Source organism: Gadus chalcogrammus, chromosome 4, assembly GCF_026213295.1.
Source record: "Gadus chalcogrammus isolate NIFS_2021 chromosome 4, NIFS_Gcha_1.0, whole genome shotgun sequence".
NCBI lineage: Eukaryota > Metazoa > Chordata > Actinopteri > Gadiformes > Gadidae > Gadus > Gadus chalcogrammus.
In genome coordinates, this window is record NC_079415.1 from 11,938,084 (window position 1) to 11,958,538 (window position 20,455).

Below are 20,455 nucleotides of genomic sequence, written 5' to 3' on the forward strand. Positions count from 1 at the left end.
CGTCTGGCGGATGACAGACCAGCAAACAATCTTTGCAACAAAAACAGCGAAAAGGAAAGCTTTAGCAATTGCATGACCTATAGGGTCAGGTACCGGTAAAGGAATGACAAAGATGGCGTTAGATCTTTTAAATTGACAAAATTTGACACCTGAAGCTTTTGGTAACGACCAAAATATGAGTAATACTAACAAGAGGTATCTTCGGTAGGACAGGAAAGTGTCCTAGTTAACAGTGTATTGCTATTGAGAGAATGTAACTACATATTGTGCATGTGTTGTAGTTTATTCTATCTGTGGTTCTATATGTTCTATATGTCTAGGGTTGGCTTAGTTCAGGGGGTAGAGCAGGTTGACTTGTAACCGGAAGGCTTCTAGTTCAATCTCCGGCTCTTCCTATCTGAGCGTCAAGGTGGCCCTGAGCAAGAAACCTAACCCTAACCGCTTCGGGAGAGCTGGCTGTCGCCTTTCAGGGTTCACTCTGCCATCGAATGTGTGTATGAATGTGTTGTAAGTCGCTTTGGATAAAAGCATCTGCTAAAAATGCCCTTATAAAAAAAGTTGCATGCACCTTTTCCATACTTTACTTTATGTGACAACATAATTCTGTATAAGTAGTTATAAGCATGAGCATTGTTGATAGTACCATGCTCTATGAAACACAATGCTGGGTGATCGGTGAAAGGTTGTGTTAATCTAAAGACCTGCATGCATCAATTTACATACAATTGACTATGAAATAACAAGTATTAAGAATGGATAGTGGACCAAGGAGATATGAGGAACAGAAGGTGACCAGCTGCTGTGCTGGACTGGGTCGGACTGAAGAAGATCCTGCTCCTGTCTTGCTGGGGGCCGGCCAGGGTCAGATGGGGTGGCCACTCTCCCCTGTCAGGGTGCCGGGCTTGAGGTGGAGTTCGGACGGCCGATGTATTTTGGCCCCGGGCCCCTCATTCGTGGAGGCCTGATGTTGTGGTGGGTCTTGGTGTAATGGAGGTGTTGAGGTCCAGAGACTCCAAAGTGGTGTCACAGTGGGCGGTTGAGGAGCGTTCGAGGAGTGAGAGGTCTTCCTCTCTCCAGTTGTGTACATATGGGTCTGGGGATCCTGATGATGGGCGGATGGGCTATACATTTTGCGTCCCGGTGGTCGCTCCATCCTGTGGCGTGGAGTGCTGATAGGTCCTGTGGTGTGATGACGCTGGTTCTGATAGCAGTGGATCTGATGGCGGTGGTTCTGATAGCAGTGGTTCTGATTGCGGTGGTTCTGATAGCGATGGTTCTGATGGCGATGGTTCTGATGGTGGTGGTTTTGATGGCGGTGGTTCTGATAGCGAGGTTTCTGATAGTGATGGTTCTGATGGTGGTGGTTCTGATGGCAGTTGTTCTGATGGCGATGTGCAACAGGCGATTGGTGGCACGTCATGATATTCTGGCTGATTTGCTGCTGCTTCTACACCATTTTGCATCTGGATGATAGGTGGGTTTCTGGTGGGTCTCTGCACATGTCCGGGCGGGTGTTAGTGAGTTAAGGTGTCCTTTGAGGGGGTCTCCATTCCTTATGGTTGGACTGAGACAAAGACTAGGATGGGAGAGGGGATTTGAGGGTCTGGGATTCTGGGGTTACAGGAAGCTTCGGGAGGAGGGTGACGCCAAGCTGGGTGGGTATGAGGGCGGGGGTTGTGCAGCCAGAATGAGGTTAGACCAACTTCTCACGCACATGCGGTTAGGGCCCGCTGAGGACGTATCAGAGGTTGCAGGATTTGGGTTAAGGATTCCTACACACCTAAGGACTGTTTGCCAGGGTGTTATTTAGTTTAGTTTATTGATATCGATAATTTTATTTTAAGGATTCCTACAAACGTCAGGATTATTTGGCAGGGAGCGATTTCCTTTTATTTTACTGTTATTTATTTTTGTATTATTTCTTCTTCTATTTTCTCTTAAATAATTGTACCGTCCAAACCTCTGGGTGGCAGCGGTGTTCTGCTTAGGCTAGACTAGAGTGTCTTATCAGGAAAGCTTTTGCAGAGTGTTGCTGTGTTGTTAAACATTGATTTTGTTTAGTTCATTGTAAGACATTCTTTTATTTGAAGGATTCCTACAAACCTCAGTACTATTTGCCAGGGAGTGATTTCTTTGTATTTTATTTTTGAAGTACTTTTTAAAATGAATACTGCTTGTATTTTCGCTTAAATAATTGTACCGTCTAAACCTCTGGGTGGCAGCAGTGTTCCACTGAGGTTAGAGTGTCTTATCGGGAAAGCTTTTGCAGAAGGTTGCTGTGTTGTTTAACATTGAAAAGGCCCCTGACAGCTGAAGGAGGGTGGGGTTAATATAGGCCTGAGTTTAAGCGAGGCCGAATTAAGAGACATATGCTGGATTACATTAGAAGTTATTATACACTACGATACATTGGAGCTGGAAGTGCTTGGTCAGTGTCGGTGAGGTTAGATTGTGACGCGCCACAGTTTGTGTGATAAGTCCAGTAGGCCTACTGTTTAACATATGATAAATTGTACATCTCATTCAGTAGGACAGGGATTGGGCAAATCCCTGTTTGCTGGGGACTGGACAATTTGGGAAAGAGGGAACACCTAGATTATATTTTAAAACAGCTACAGGGGAGCATTACAATGAGGGGAGGTGGTTGGATGAACAGGATTTCATGATGACTTCATGAGATAAAATGTGTTGTGTTTGCAAGGGCAAGAATAGGGAGGAGGTTGTTCTTATATAGATGTCAACCAATAAGAGTGGCAGTGTGTATGTTCCTGGTGGTTAGAGGAGATAATGAGTTTGATGGCATGGCACACTATACGTTAAATTAGTAGAAAAGTGTGCTATAGTCATTAACCTCATGAGATGTTGAACGGGGGGGGGGGGGGGGGGAGAGACGCTCCCTGCAGATGATTTATCAGAGCATGATCAAATCAATCATTGATTAAGCACGTCTGGGCCTACGTAGCGGCAGCCAATACGAATCTGAAAAGGTTAAATGGTGTTCATGAAGCTGCATTAAGGGTGTGTGGCGAGGTTTTCAGAACAAGCCCAATAGCCTACCCTCTGTATAGTTGAACAAAGCAAGCAGAACAGCGTTGGATCAGGTGTATCAACTAGGCCTTTGATATGGGGCTGAAGTGAGAGGGCCAGCTGGAGATATGGGGCTGAACTGAGAGGGCCGGCTGGAGATATGGGGCTGAACTATGAGGCCCGGCTGGAGGTATGGGGCTGAACTGAGAGGGCTGGCTGGAGATATGGGGCTGAACTGAGAGGGCCGGCTGGAGGGATTGGCCTGTGGTTCAAGGGCATGCAAAAAATAACAGTTTTACTTCAATGAGTAAAACTGTTATTTTTTGTGTTGGCTTTTAGCTGTTGTGTTCTTTTTATTGTGTCTTATTCAAGCTAAGTGAGATTTATATTTTCTTGGTCAACAATAGGTGGCAACAATGCACGTCTAGTGTTCCGAGAAAAAAAGGAATACATAAGAATTTAAAATGTCGTAAGTGGCGACAATATGACTTGCGCTATTCGAGCGGGTGTGCTATTATGCGCGATTACGTCCTTATTGGCACGACAGTGTTGCAAGTGATCCCATCCCATAAACAACTGTTCATGTCTCTGGAAGTGAGCCAATAAAACGGGTTCTGCCAGCTTTATATGTCATGGTCTAGGTTTTGTCCTGCCACTAGAGGGCATTGTTTCAGTAGTTTGGGGTTAGTCATTTTCTTAAAGGCACCCAGTGCAACTTTATGTAAACATTCAATGAAAAATAAACATTCAATTTCTAGTCTTTTTTACACGTAGTAAGTTTCAATAACTCCATACCATTACATATCGACATTCAAGGAGCAAAGATGAGACGTCGCTGTGTGGTGAGAACTGATAGAAAATCGTAAACAACAACAATCGCCGGTGGGGAGAAGCCATTTTTCCATTGACTGGAAGCCTGCTTTATTTATTGTAGGTTACAAAAAATAAAGAAAATGGCGGCATTGTTGTTGTTATCGATTTTCTATCAGTTCTCACCACACAACGACGTCTCATCTTTGCTGCTTGAATGTCGGTATGTAATGGTATGGAGTTATTGAAACTTACTACGTGTAAAAAAGACTAGAAATTGAATGTTTATTTTTAAGCCTCGAAAGTTGCACTGGGTGCCTTTAATGCACCTTTGTTTATTGGCTCATTCTCCTGTGTAGTTTGAATAACAGTTCTCAGTTTGGCTTGTTTTCCCACTGATTCTTCCCCATGTATTTGCTACCGGTTTTCCTGAAGTTACTGTTTAATGTTTGGGCAAGAAGTGAAGTTTATTTAGTTTTAATCAAAGGCCTGTTTTGTGTCTTTGAGTAGGCCTACGTATTTCTGATTTGGATCTTAGTACAGTGTGATACTATAAATCTTTTTGTATAATGACATTTATTATTACCTTATAAGTTGTGCTCTCTCTTCCCCACAGTGCGGCTGCCACTAATCTTTGGTTATATCTCTTTAGGTATCCACATAATAATCCCCTTTTTTTGAAGAACACTTTTGTTTCAATAAAATCCTTTGATTTTCAATTGTAAGCATGCAGGGTCTGCTCTTTTAATTGAAGGCCGCGGTCCTGGAGGACCTAACAATAAAAACATTTTATTTTAAATAACATTCAATACATATAATGTTTGCATAAAATAAAATAAAAATGAATAATAATACATTAATTCCCATGAATGTTAAAGCGCAATGTCTACCCCTGAATGATAATGGCTAGCCTAGATGTTTGGCAATGGATCCAATGAATACAAGTTCAAGCGTCCCGTCGGGAGTGCTCAGTGTTAAAATCTGAAGGCATGAAGTGAATCAGGCCTTCGAAGCCGTGGGAGAGGGGTTATTTTGGATATAGGGCCTATGGCTGAATAAACATTGATGTTAATTAATCAGTTATCAACGTTAACTCATAGATATTTTTCTGCAGTTTTCTCCGCAAAGAGTCTCTGTCTTATCTGTATTGTGTTAACTCGATCAGGGTTTTTCAAACTGTGGGGCGTGCCTCCCCTAGGGGACGCCAGAGTTCATCAGGGGGGGGCGCAACGTGAAAAAAAGAGCCAAAAAGGAGGCTAAACTTTTAATAGGTCCATGGGCTAATCAGGCAGTTTACAGAAAGATTTTTATACAGATAAAGATGTTAGAATGATCGATGGATTGATAGACTGATGGATAGATGCTATACACGATAAATTGATAGATAGAACACACACACACACGCACACACACACACACACACACACACACACACACACACACACACACACACACACACACACACACACACACACACACACACACACACACACACACACACACACACACACACACACACACACACACACACACACACACACACACACCATTAAACAGATGCCAATAAGGGAGCAACCGCTGTGACTTCAGGAATGCAGGGCCATGAAATATTATCACCCTCGGCGTCAGACGGCTATGGGAACTCCGTAGCCACGACCTCCCAGCCAATCAGAACGCAGATTCGGCACCGCCCACAACCAACTGGCCATCGTCCATTCCCGACCATGGTATTAACGGAGACATGTGTGCGTGTCAGGCACTCCCTAGTCGTGTCGGAAAATGTGTCTCTGAATAGGCAGCAAAATTAACATCAAGTAGGCCTATATCGTTTCAATATTTATTTAAACAAAATAAAGATATAAATTAAGTATTTTTGAAATACTATGAAATAACCTTTTCCATAATAGTATTAAAAACACATATACAACGTGGACGGATGGATGTTTTTTCTATAAAAAAATTTGCTGATTCAGTTTCCCACAGTTTTTGCCCCTTATGTGTGCTTCTTTTAATTAATCATCGCTCAGTCGCGTTATATCGTTGAATTGCCTATCATGTTGTACACATTTCGACCAGCAGGCGTCAGTAGAGACGAGACCACAGCGTTGACACGGTTCTGAATAGTAAGCGTTTTCTAATCCCCCACCTGCTTTCCTGGCAGCCATAAAATCCGACCGTCTCAATTTCCCAAAAACACTTGCTCTGCGTCATAGCGGCAGCTGTCGGACCGGTGGATTTTTCATACGTTATTAATTCAACCAAGCAAGTTCTTTCATACAAATATGTTACAATTGTGATTTGCAAAGTAGCGATAATAGGCCTAATGTCCAACTACGATTGAATCAAAAGTAAAAATGCAAATTAGTATTTCTAAGAAGCAACCGGAGATGTCACTTGAGCTGACGTGTTGGTGGAAGGAAAAATCTATTTGAAGAGGAACGGGATCCTCGACACGAATTCCAATTCCAAGAAGACAAATTGTTACATGTCTCTTGATTAAACTTAAAGTCCCTGAATTAATCATTACTCTCAACTAAATATTGATTCAAATGCAAGCTTTCAAAAAAAGGCCTAGATAATTGCCTCACTTGACTAATTAATAACAGTGTCTTTGTAAAGGCCTACAAATGTATCAATCTTTAAAAGCTTTTTAATCAATATAATATAATTATTCAATTCAATACAGAGCATTTGATCAACCATTACACTTAAAAGTGTTTTATGTCCAGGACTTTAGGAGTTCATACAACATTAAACAAAAATCATATACATATATAAACTTGACATGGTGAGGCGACAATGTCAAAAAATAAACGTGGCTATCACGTCTTTGAACACGTAAGTGTCATATTCAAGGCGTGTGAATATGAAACCTGACCTTATGCCTTTGGATACACCTGCTCCTACTGTGGTCTTTTATGGTAGTGTTTATCAATAGTTCAATGGGAACCAGTTGGACATAAACCCTTTGGTCGACAGTCCCCTATCGGTCATATGCCATTGGCATTCCCATCCATCACACAACATTAACACATTTTACAAGTTACTTCTTTTCATTTTATTTCATTTTAATAGTACATTTCACTTTTGAATGCAAATAAATATTGGGTTCAACAGCATAAACCAAAAACCACAGAAATTAAGGCTTGCTGTGTAGGTCTTGCAGGTCAGAAGTAAACTTGACTGGGGCTATGTTAGCTCACTTTAATGGGAACCTTTTACACTCCACATTTGATCCATAAGAATAATGATAGGCCTATGTGTGTGCGATGTAATATGCGTTTTAGTTATATTCAACTTCATGCAGTTCTTATGCACTTATTTGAATCAATGAAGAACCACAGTGCAGAGGCTGTGTTTTTAATATTCTTCAGGAACTTCTAGTGCACTTGGCTTCTTTGCTGTTCTCTTTTGTTTCTAATTTAGATTAAATTTGTACAAGAAACACATACGCACAAATAACCGTTTGCAAAATATATAAAAATAGCAAATTACATTGATGTTGTTTATCAACTGTTCGGATGAGCTTATCAAATAAGTGCTCTGTGTAGAAAGATAGCATGTTCCACATCAATAACCATGCATTCTATAATCGCATAACACTAACGGTGTAGCAGTGGCTCATATCGTTGGAGGGAATTGTACTTATGTGTCAAAGTGGTATATGATGGAAACAAAACTCAATTAGGTTGTACTGTGATTTAAGTGCTGAGATTGCATGTCTCTTTAGTGTGGTATGATCGTACGGGCTCTAAATGAAGTGCTGACAGAAGCTTCAACCATATCCAATAAACACTTGGCAATATCACATGAGACAAATGCTTGTTGTAAACAGATGTAATCAGACGCTGCCCTTGAGACCATTCTATTCATGTAAATGAACATCCCTTTATCCCCCGTGGCATGTGGAGTCAGCGCTGACTGTCTGTAATGAAAAACATGTAAGCCCAAGTAATGCAAAACATTAATGACTTGATGTTCCTATAAGCTTATAGTGCGCGTGCCAAAATAAGTAAATAGCCTGCCATAGGCCTACTGCAGTGTCTTCAGTAACAATTTTGAATGGATGTGTAGACCTATACGGTGAACAGAGTAAAATGTTAAAACCACACCATCTTTTAAAATTTAGTTTCATTCATTTACTTTATCTTAAAATTGCCTAGGCCTAGATTCACATATATCTTTTTTTCAGAAATACAACATACATCAAGAACATCCTAGTAATGGCAAATTAATAATGGCAAACCTCTATAAATATGATTAATTTATCATCCGATCATTAAACAGGAAGTGAGAGGTACCGTTACTGATCATCTGCAGTAGAGAGTTAGCAGCCAAGTGTAGCTGCAGAGTTTGGGCCAGGATCGCAAACTCAAGGCTCCGCCTGCTCCAACTTGATTGGCTAACTTTAGCCCTTGCAAAACCTTCTTCTACCACAGTCACCAAAATGCGCCTAGCAGATCACTTCGCCTTTGCCGGTCTTCAAGTATCAGTTAACAATGCATTCCCATATAAACATAAATACAGTTATGAAGACAGCTTCAAATCTTGGTCTAAATTATCAAACCCAGCCCAAAGTGCACACTGATGAATGTGCTTTGCACAATCGGTGTTTGTATTACATGTATATAATGTAGTACACCAAGCCATAGGGAGAGGTAATAAGTCTGTGATCTTCTTCAGATCTGAAAGAAGCAGCCAGTGTATCACTTAGTCAGAAGTTATTTGAATGGGGATGTGGGTTCATCCCCACACTTCAAAATCATCAGAAGACCAGGAGAATAGCCTCTGCTCTATGTACTCATGACTAGAGAGCCAGAGTTCTTTATTGTTCCCTTTATTTTTGTGTACCAATACATTTAAGCATTTTTATTTGTTCGTAGCCTAGTGTTGTTTGTTGTGTTGTTTGTACTCATAAGGCCTTCCGCACACTATTTCAGGCAATAGCACATGTTAGTGATCCAACCTGGCACTAACTTCACACTTAATTCTTTCATTTACATTTAGATTGCAGCTGTTAGGTACGAACCAAATAAGGAAATATCTTCCACTTGACGTATCAGGTGACAGACTATCAGTTACTTCTTATCCGGCAACCCTCATGCTTAAAATCTGACCCTGAGTTGTGTTTTCTGCTGAGACAGCCATGTTTATTTCTGACTCTCATGCTCTGACCTAAAACAAGTTCGGAACTAGTTTGGTCTTTTTAATAAGGATGGCTAATAAGTTTATGCCAACATAAGCCTCAACATAAATGGCAATCTATCTTTTGAAGTTTATATATGTATAAATATCCCTTCTTTTGTCCTTGTGATGTAATCAAAATAATGACATTTATACTAGCCCTGCTCAGCATCTTATCAATATAGACATGCATTTAATACACCTAGCTTAGAGAGAGAACATCTTGTACCGTCTTGATGTCGTCTGAATGCGTCAGTTCATCAGACGTCCTTTAATGGATATTCACCTTAGCAGCTGAGCATTTTTTGAATCTCTGCCATCAACACAGAACATATAGGCCTATTTCGTTTCATGTCCGGAATTAGATTAAGGCACATTGCAAGAGTGGATTACTGAGAAGATGCAGTATCAGCAGATATTATATAATATATAATTATTGAGATAAACTCCTAGCACTTTCATATAACAAAGAAATGTTTTTACTGAAACAGTTATGACATAATCAGAAAAATATCTATTATATTAAATAGTAATATAACACTATGTACCACTAGCAATATCCTTATCAACATGCAAAACATAAAAAAGTCACTGATAAATAATGCAACACAAATTTTGGACTCATCTCACTGAAATATAAAAAAGATTGCCTGCCAACAGTACAGTAATGGCTTCAGTCAAGTATTGCAGTATTATGAGTAAAGAAAAATGTATGGTTGTATAATTCTAAAGTAAAAAATGAACATTCTGCCAAGAATAATAAGACTTTTTAAGCAATACATCTAAGGATAATAACTGAAAAATAAGCATTTGTTAACTCTCATATGGACCATTTTTTATGTGGTTCCAAAACCTAATAACATTCAATGGCCAGATCTTAAGCATGTTTAAGAAAACAGCTTTAGAGTTCAACCTCAAGTTTAAGCTCAAGTTCAACCTCAACCTCAAGGTTCTTTCCCTGTCTTGACTGAGCTTGTTATTCAACAGAATGCAGACCGGCTAGTGTCTGTTTTAACCCTGATCATGAGGAGGATTGCAGTTGGAATATGTAGGGAATGAACAATCACACGACTGGATGTGGAGCATTATTGTTTGTGGGCCCTCACCGGAGTCAAGGTTTACGGATCAGCCTTTACAGCCATTACAGCATTAATAAATGCTCCGAAAGGATAGTCCTCACTTTTGAGCTAACACAAGACCTGATTAGGTACCTGCTTTCTAACTACCGTGACTAATCATGAATTGCATTGTTTGTAAGGGTTTATTACGCATAATTACATATTGTAAACAGTTTGTGAATAAATAAATAGTTGCATTAGGGGTGACTATTTGAAGGTTCAACTATTCGAATCTTGCATAGAAAGACATGACTCTATCTTTGATAGTGGAACGGTCGGGGACATGGTGCGTGTCTGACAGCGGGACATCTCATTGGGAGGAGGGGGGAGGCTTAATGAGTGATACTACAGCTTTTCTTCGAGAAGGAAAAGCCTATGCCAAATCCAATGTTCTTTTGTGGGCATGGGGGATTGACTGTCTTCTTCATTTCTAAACTATTTTGACATTATGAATTAATAACTGTGCCAAAAGCAGCTGCCATATCATACCACTCATGCTTGTGGAAATGCTTCACACCTGGTGGCGCATTTCCGCGGTTCTGATCTATTGAATGGTACATTCCATCTTAAATTAGAAATTGGTTTGACGCTTCTACATTGTCTTTATCTATGTTTTTCTGCATGATTGGAGGCGAATACAGTGCGTATTCAGAGAGAATGGGTCTGGGGTTTAGGTCTGACAGCAAGTTACGATTGGCGGAGGTGGGGGAAGGCTTGTGCAGCTGGCTGCGCCACTAATGCCTGCTTTATTTTTTCTTAAAAAGATTTCCGGCACTTGCTATACATGAAATTTTCCTGTCCATGGCATTCGTTGATTAGTTGGCTGAGAGCAACTTTTGCATGAGTAGAACGTTAACGCACATTAGTTTTGATTGGCCAGTGAGCCAAACACGCAGGATTATCTCATGCGCATCCCGAATGATAGAGGGAGAGCTGGCAAGAGACAGACAGGGACAGTCCTCTTTTTGGATGCCACCACTGCGGTAGCCCACCGGGAATGCTCGATGACCATTACACCACTGGTCGACGAGGGGGCTGGCCTAATGCATTGGAATAGACAACAAGACAAAATCTTACTTGAGGAAATCAGTGTGTCATTATCTTATTTATAATTTATTAATTATTATACATTGGGATTCATAATAGGTTGCATGTAGGAACATCATGACAACTTGATAAATTATGAATTCACTATTTATTACTACTTTATTGAATGCTTCAAATTTGCAGATATTCCAAAGTGCTGCCTAAAAACACACTACAAAACATTACCCGTATACATACAGGATTTCAGTATGTTCTCGAATGGCAGTCAATAGATTATCAATGCCAGATGTCAAGCCATTCCAGTAGAGGCAAATATTTAAGTAGTAATTTGCTTAAGTTGGTAATGGATGAGATAACCTTATCTGACATAATAATTAAATAGTTGCTGCTTTGCTAATCCTTTGTATAAGTTAAACACTGCTGAACTTTGGGGTGCCCCGGTCGAGCGTGTACCATAACTGCAGCGACCGGGGTTCCATTCCTCCCCATGCCCTTTGCTGTCCTTTGCTGCTTGTCCTCCGCTCTATCTCCCATACCTTCCTTTCTTAATAACTGCAATAAAAAAATCTTTAAACTCTGCTGAACTTCTTTTAGTTTGATAACAGCTGGACTGATCATTCTTGGTCACTTCTAGTGACTTCTCTACCAAACGAACCAAGAGACTGCTCAGTAGAAGATCTAACATTGTGTTGCATGCACGTCTCTGAGGCAATTGTATTACCCCTTTCCTTTCCACCGTTGTAGAGGGGCAGCTCGCCCTGTCTGCTATTGGTCCAAATGTCAGTCAGTCGGTTGCATTTGTGCAGTGGGGGAGCAAATCATGAACAGGCTCAGACAGGCTCACACGCTACCAGTGTTGGGAACGTTACTTTAAAAAAGTAATTAGTTATAGTTATAGGGACTCATTACTTGTTCCAAAAAGTAACTGAGTTAGTAACTGAATTACTCTAGTAAATGTAACTAGTTACCATGGAAAGTAATTATTTGCAAACATCTGTAAACATGATTTTGTGTTCTATTTTATCTTCTTCATCATTTTCAGCAACACATTTTCAAAGTTCAAACAATTTCACCAGCACATTTGCAGAGTTTCAAATCTGGTTGCCCGGTTTTGAAACCTTGTAAATGGGATTCTGCAAACAGGTGTTCATACATTGAGAAATACGTTTTGAAAGGTTGAATATTTAGTTTTAAAAACTTGTAAAGGTGTACGTTTACGACATTGCAACGTATTTTTTCAGAACTGACTTTTCAGCACTGACTTTTCAGAGATTTGAGCGCAAGCTTTGAGTCACGTGAATATTGGCAGTGTTCTGACGCCACTCGTTTTGAAACTCCTGACAGTCGAATCTGAAAACGTTCCTGGGGGCGGGACCATTTAGCTCTAAACCTATTGGTTGCTCTCGGCTGACGTACATTCCAATCACATGTGCCGTTCACCTGGCTGTTCGGATTGACAGTGCTCTGTCGATGACAGAAAATTTCAGGTGGGATAATTATTTTGTGTAATTATTCCACCTGAAGCTCCGTGATCTTCTTCTGAAGCTGTGCACCCAGGGACTGCTCATCCTCAATTTTGCTCAAAAGCTGGATGTTCTCAAAGTCCTTCCTGTGAATAAATAATTAAAACAATTGTCAAATAAATTGAATCAGAAGGAATATGGAGTTCATCCTACTGTGGTTCAGAAAATACAAATATCTCATGCACATGCACTAAACCCGTGTTATTATTAAAAAACAAATTAATTACTTCTTGATTTTCTCATCAGACTGCTGTTTGTCGTTCTCAAGATCCATCAGTTTCCTGGGCCAGTTTCAGATCACCCTCAAGCTTTCTCTTGGATCTCTCAAGGTCCATACGGAGCTTCTTTTCTTGCTCCAGTGAACCTTCAAGCTGGATGTCAATAATTGAATATGATTAAAAACAATAATGTTGTTTAATATTTCCTAAACTCCATTACCAATATGAATTACAAGTTCCCATGAGCTTTAATACACTTACATCATCCACTTGCTGTTCAAGCTTTGTCTTGGCCTTGGACAGAGTGTTGACTTTGTCTTCCTCTGCCTGCAGGTCATCAAGAGTCTGCTGGTGTGCCTCTTGGAGGGCTTTCTTCTCCTTTGTCAGCTTAGCAACACTCTCATCCTGAGAGGCCATCTCCTCAGTCAGGTTCTTCACCTATAGAAAACATTAAATGATGTGTAATACATGCTAATTTGTATAATTATCTTTTAATCTTCTGTCAAAGAATCTTAATAAACCTTGTTCTCAGTGGCATGTTTCTCCTTCTCCACTTTGGCCAAGGTAAGCTCTAGGTCATCAATGTCCTTCTTGAGCTCAGAGCACTCATCCTCCAGTTTCCTCTTCTTGGCAGTCAGCTCAGCATTGATTTCCTCCTCATCCTCCAGCCTCTCAGTTGTCTCTTTGACTTTGGCCTCCAGCTGGATCTTACTCTTGATGAGTCCTTCACACCTTTCTTCAGCATCATTCAGATTCTCTCCTTCATGTGTGATATTTAGAGATGTAGAACATGCAACATCAAATTTATCTCACTGTGTACAGACAGGGATACAAAAATAATCTTTACTTACAGAAGCCACTTGCAGTGAAAGATCATTCTTCTCCGGCAGGAGAGAAACCATCTTCTGCTCAAGTTCCTTCTTCTTTGCCAGGGCAGTAGCCAGGTCAGTCTTCATCTTTTCATAGTTATCCTTCATATTGGCAAGCTCCTTCTCAGTTTCAGCACTCATCAGAAGCGGCTTGATCTTGTAGTACACCTTCATCCATGGCCAGTGTTTGACATTCATGAATGAGCGGATGTTGTACTGAATAGTGTAGATGGCTTCCCTATAGAGTAAAATAAACCATTATTTTGGGCTTGTACTTGGCAGCTAAAAAGCTTTATGAGTTTTGAGCCCTATGTCTACCTCCTCTCTGTCATCTTCACATACTCCTTTCTCATGACATAACCTCTGCATGCAGCCTGAATCATTCCGACAAGAGCAGCCAGCTTCTCATCTCGCATCTCCTCAAGAGTACCCAGAAGACCAGCTTTGAAGAACACCTTAATGTAAGAAAAGACTTTTGTCAGCTAGTGACTTACAATGAAGTATAAACATAGTTTTCGACAACAATAAATAGACCTTGGTGTGTCCAAATTGAGTGAGAAACATCAATGGACCCAAGCAGTTTCTCAGAAGCCTTCTTGTTGTCAATAAACTGTCTAAAATGTAGGCTAATTACAACCGAGAACAAAAAACCCTGCGTGCTGTAGTAGTTAAAATATTTTTCACTGATCTGGATCTGCAAATCATGATCTGCACTCATTCGTCGCATTCAAAACAAATAGACATTAGCGCACATGGCTAATTTGCATACGTGCACAGGACTGGTTGGCTCCGCAAGGCAAATAATGGAACATATATCTATCTAGGCCTTTCTGTCTATCTATCTATCAACGCGTGTCTAGTTTTAATGTGATGTATTGTGTGTATGTCCAGTCAGACTTGTTCTGTGTGGTCTTGTAGGCTACTGTCCTGTGTGGGACGAATCACCTAAATGGATTCCCGACGATTTGTGTCGTTTGGTATTAATAAAGACTTGACTATCTATCTATACTAGACTATTTAATTAAAAAGTATTCACCTCGGGCTCCGTGAATAGTGGGGAATAGAGGGAGAAATTACAAGGGATATATCTCTTGTCTTTTATCCCTCTATTCCCCACTATTCACGGAGCCTGAGGTGTCAGCCTCGTCTTGTCGATTAGTTTGTTTATGTGACGATTTCAAAAACTTTTTTGGTTTTGTTTAAAGCATGCTACACGCGATTGGTTGGTTAGATTGGTGGCATGTAGAGCAAATTATAATGATTCCCGCTTAAATACGAACGTTCTAGATGTAGCCTATAAATACTCCCGCTTATCATCACTTGATATCCAAACCACTATGGCGTTTCGATCTCTGAACTGAAAAAGGGTGGGTTCGTACAACACCGGGTGCCCAGTTACAGCCGGGATTAATACTTCAGCCGACATTTTGTTCAGTGAGTGAATAAAGGTAGGTAGGAACCAAAGTGCCTGCCGATGTTCCCTGGGATCCACGCAAGCGAAGAGCGTCTACATTCCGATTGGCTGTCAGTGTTTGGTCGCTGAAGCGAATAATAGTCATTTGCATAAAGTTAAAAAGTTTTCAACTTCTTTTTGACGCTCTGGTCGCTCAACTTTGGCCGCTGGTAGCGTTGGTCGCTTTGGTCGCTTTGGTCGCTCTTGCCCATAGAAAGTGAATGACTTCCGGCGATTTGGTCGCTCAATTCGCTTCTGGTGTGGACGGACAGTTACTAGTTTTCAACAATTGAAGGTTAATGACTGAATGAAGTTATTGCTATCAGAAATGAAGCCACTTATTTATCAACTTACGTCAAAAATCTCAAAACCAGCAATGTCCAGCACACCAATGTAGAATTGTCTTGCTTGCTTTGTGTCCAGCATCGTGTTGATACGGATGACCATCCACAAGAACATCCTCTCATAGATAGACTTGGCCAGACTCACTCAGTTGTTGACCTGAAATGGTTTTTCACATACAATTATCAAAATATTGTCTCACAATAGACAATGCATCATGTTTACAGAATTTCTTACCATATTTCGTCAACAAATTGCCTTTTTCTTACCTGAGGTACAGTCTGTCCCTTGGTGACATACTCATTTCCGACCTTCACTCTTGGGTAGCAAAGAGCATTGAGCATATCAGCAGAGTTCAGACCCAGTAGATAGGAATTCTTGTCAGCATCTACAAAGTTAACATGAAAAATGAATGCGTTATTATTCTTTATAATAATGACTCCAAATGTAATGCAAGCAAATATGCACCAATATACCTGCTAGTGCACTGATGAATGCATGTGAATGGTTACCTTCATTGCAGTCTGGCTTGAACTTCAGGTTACCGTGGTGAAGCACAGCACCAGTAAACTTAAAGATGCCCACCTTGTCCTCATTAGTGAAGCCCAAAATATCAATAGCAGCCTGTTTGAAAACAAAGAACATTTAGAAAACATTTTGTAACATATATGCCATGTGGAAAATATATGACACCTTTTTCAATCAACCACTGACATCAGTAGCATCCAGCTCCTCTTTGTCATCAATGCTGGCCACAGTGATCTGACCCTGACTGCACATGGGGAAGTCGTAGGGGTTGCTGGTGATGAGGGTCATTTCTGAGGAATTAAACAAATCTAATTTTTCAGCTTGTTTTTCGTCAATATCATTTGTCATCTATATGCAATACATGTAACTAAAGTTAATTTCCTAACCCTACCAAAAAAAGATTTATTCTAGAAGTCATATTTACATATGAAGTCATATTAGAACAGATAAAGGCATTTCTGGAAAACACTTCATCTTAATATTAAGTACATTCTTCACAATCTTACTATTACAAAATCTCACCAATGATCTCAGGTTTGTGGTTGGTCATCATCTGGTAGAAGATGTGATAGCCTCTCTCATCGGGAAGCTGGAAGGTCACTCTTGACTTTTCCAACAGATCTATAGGGCCCATTCATTAATAAAAACCTATGCCACTAATAATCTTGAAAATGTATCCACATGTAGAATTAGATACTTACACGTCTCAATGTCAGCACTGGATAGTTTACCATTTGTGTGGAAATGAATTCTGATGAATTTACCCTGCATGCAAAAAATGTGTTTATTATGCTCAAAAAAATACTACAAAACTAAGTAGCATCTTCAGTGAGGAATTCATTTCATACTTACAAAACGGGAGGAGTTGTCATTTCTCACAGTCTTGGCATTACCATAGGCCTCCAGCAAGGGATTGGCTGCAATAATCTGGTCCTCCAGTGACCCCTTTAAACAAACATAAATTGTTAATACCGTTTTATATAATCATGTTTATGTTAAAAAAATTCTTACGTTATTTATTTTCATGTATTGATTCAATGATTACATTTTTTATTTAATTTTTTACATACTTTTATCTTTCCAGCGCCTGCTTCCTCCTTCTTCTTATCTCCTGCTCCACCCACTGAGATGGTAGCAAAGTACTGGATGACACGCTTGGTGTTCACAGTCTTTCCAGCACCGGATTCTCCACTGGGTATGAAAAGAAGAATAAAGTTAGTTCATTTTGACATGTTTTCCAATGCAAGAATCATTGTAATATATTTATATCATGTTTCCAGCATCAAACTTACGTGATCAGGACTGACTGGTTCTCTCTATCTGTTAAACAAATGTATCAAACATTGCATGAGTATGCCTCGAATTGATGAAAACTAGATAAGATTAGGGATTTGAAACTTTGAATTTACAAACCAGTTGTTCTGGAAGGCGTTGTCAGAGACAGAGAAGATGTGGGGTGGAGCCTCCATACGCTTCTTGCCTCTGTAGGCATTGACAACCGACTGGTCGTACACTGGGAGCCACTTGTAGGGGTTTACAGTGGCACAGAACAGCCCAGAGTAGGTCTGAAGGAGGTCACATAGATTCACATTGATTTGACCTATTAACGATTCATTTCACTTACTTTTCTTATATTTTCATTGAGGCAAAATATCTTACATAGATCATCCATGCTGAATAACGCTCTGCAAGGTTATACAACACAGAGGCTTCATTGAGATGGGTCATCATGGCCATGTCCTCAATTTTGTCATACTTGGGAGGGTTCATGGGTGTGATATCGTCCTCCTTGACTGTCTTCTCCTAAAAAATGGAAACCCATGTTTAGTTTTCTTACCAGTGCAGCTATTGAGACTTAGGGCCCTATCTTGCATCCGGCGCAAGTGACTTAGTCACTGGCGCATGTGTCGTTGCTAGTTTACAACTGGCGCAGAGCGTTCTTTTCCCACCCGCGCCACTCGCCGGTAAATTAGGGATTGATTGCCGAACCGCCCCAAGGGGCGGTTCGGCGGAAGGAGGAGGTGTGTTCTGGCGCAAACGGTATTCTGCCGTTTCTGAATACCATTGCGCTACTGACCAGGAAATACCTGGTTTAAAGTCAGTGGCGCGTTGTTCAGATGCTATTTTAAGGGCGCATGCATACATGCGCATGCGATGCATACGGATTGCTTGTGTGCCTCGCGCATACACTTTGCTTCTCCCATCTACCTAGCCGCACATTCTTGGTAAATTATTTGGGAAAGAACAGCTGGTGCAGCGGTAATAAGTTGTACTTTTAAATCAATGCATCTGCAAACACCGTACAGCAAACACATATTTTCTTGAAACAGACATCGTGTAGGCCTACATGCCCATAACTTTCAGGATTGATGAGTATTTGATCGTGAAAAACATTGTTTTACCGCGAGTGAGTGTTAAAAAGAATGAATGAATGCGGGCGCGCGTGTGTGCTCTGTTTAAACACATGCAAACTAAACACGTAACGCATAATACAATCAATGGCAATGTCTATTACCGCGGGGACACATGCATATTAGGATAGCATACAATACTGATAAGAAACAATGTTTATAATGTATTGCGTATATCATTAAATAGAACCACAGTTACCGCATATCATATGTTATGTTATATCATATACGTTTTCTTTGCCGAAATTTATTTGAGGACTCAGTATTTCTGAAGTTGTGGAAGAAAACCTCTTATTCCATGTGTGAATTAGGCCATATTATTTGGCAATAAACTGAGCCATTTGCAGTTTGAAATTCAGGTGCATCTGTCTCATCGGAGACTGCAGACGCGCTGTCAAAATATCAACTTGTCCGATTCAAATGCGCTCATGGCTCTTAAAGGGGATGGGAGCTGGCACTCTCATTGGTTTGTTGGACGTTACGCCCAAACCACACCTACGGGTAACTAGGCTGCTTCAGACCAACCCTTTTGACACTTGCGCCGCGACGCAAGTGTCATTTATCCGCCTGTAAAATAGCGCCGTAGAAGCGCCCACAATGCTACTTGCGCTTTGCGCTTCCCACTTGCGTTTCAGACCGTTAAAATAGGGCCCCTAAACTTTCTTAATGATACCAGTTGATGATCAATCTCTGCCTACCTCTTTTGTAGCCAAAACTGTGACGGTGACTTTGCCACCCTCCCTCTTATTGATGGTACACTTCACGTATGTTCCTTAACATCAGTCACATATGCGCAGCAGCCTTTGCATCAAATGGCGCGCTCTGGGCCGCAATCCTCTCCTTCTCTGGTTTACGGAGGTAAATGGCAGCCTTGCCGTAAATGGCCATCTCTGCGTCCGTACTCATGATGGAGGCTTATTTGATAAAAACAAACATACTACTTGATTAATGTTATCTTACAAGTACACATAGCTTCAAGAAGGTTTGGAGATATTTAGTGACGTGATGATATTAAATAATTCTTACCGTTTTACTTCCCTTCAACCGCAGAAGAAATGATACCTTAACAAGAAAATGTATTCATGAAGTAAGCAATGTCAAAGAGTCATGATGGTTACAAGTCAGAGTCTAATGTACACATTTTACTGGCTCGTTTTTTAATAAAATGGAAATTAAACCTAAAATGTGTGTCAGCGCAGAGGCACTTGATGTTTCGTACTAAATTATCTCACAAATATCTCTCTTCTGTCAACATTTAGTATCTGAAACCAACAAACTAATTGATCAAATTATAAAAAAATCATCTTCATAGCATTATGTAAAAGTAGATAAGCGGTAAGTAAATAATACATTACACAGAAGTTCCAGACATAACGTATAACAATCCTACACATTCTCTTATGGTTTCAATAACAATAGAATTGAACTAAGTATCATTCAAAGTAGAATATAAAAAATAATCTGCGAGGTAAGACTAATTCTAATAACCTTAATGAAAACAAGGACGCAAGATTCTAAAGCAATAGTCTTTCCTAGAAAGTAGCTCTCCTTGACAGCGGTCTGACTTGGCCTGAAAACACTCAAAACATCACTAAAAACAGTAGTTTTTAGAGTAGTTTATGTATTTGTTTCTCAATAGCTTAACTGCCACATCAACACATTTCAACAGTTTTCATGCTGGAATTAATTTCCTAATGTCTGGGGATATTTCATGTTTGCAGTTTTTTTCATGAAAGTTTAGAACATTTACTTATTTTAACAAGTTAGGAATCAGCTGAATCTATAAATATAATAGAGTCATGTTTAATACCAGTGCTTGCCACATTGCAAGCGTAAGCCAAAATTCTGTTTTGTTGGCATGATTTTAAATCTTTTACAATTTATTGCCAGGCAGCGTAAATTAAGGCCTGATCTTGGAAGGAAGA

General features: G+C 40.2%; 1 pseudogene; it reads right to left on the reverse strand.

Annotated features, from left to right (window-relative positions):
• Nucleotides 1-12,695: 12,695 nt before the first annotated feature.
• LOC130380554 (myosin heavy chain, fast skeletal muscle-like) lies at nucleotides 12,696-19,451 on the reverse strand (annotated as a pseudogene).
• Nucleotides 19,452-20,455: the final 1,004 nt, after the last annotated feature.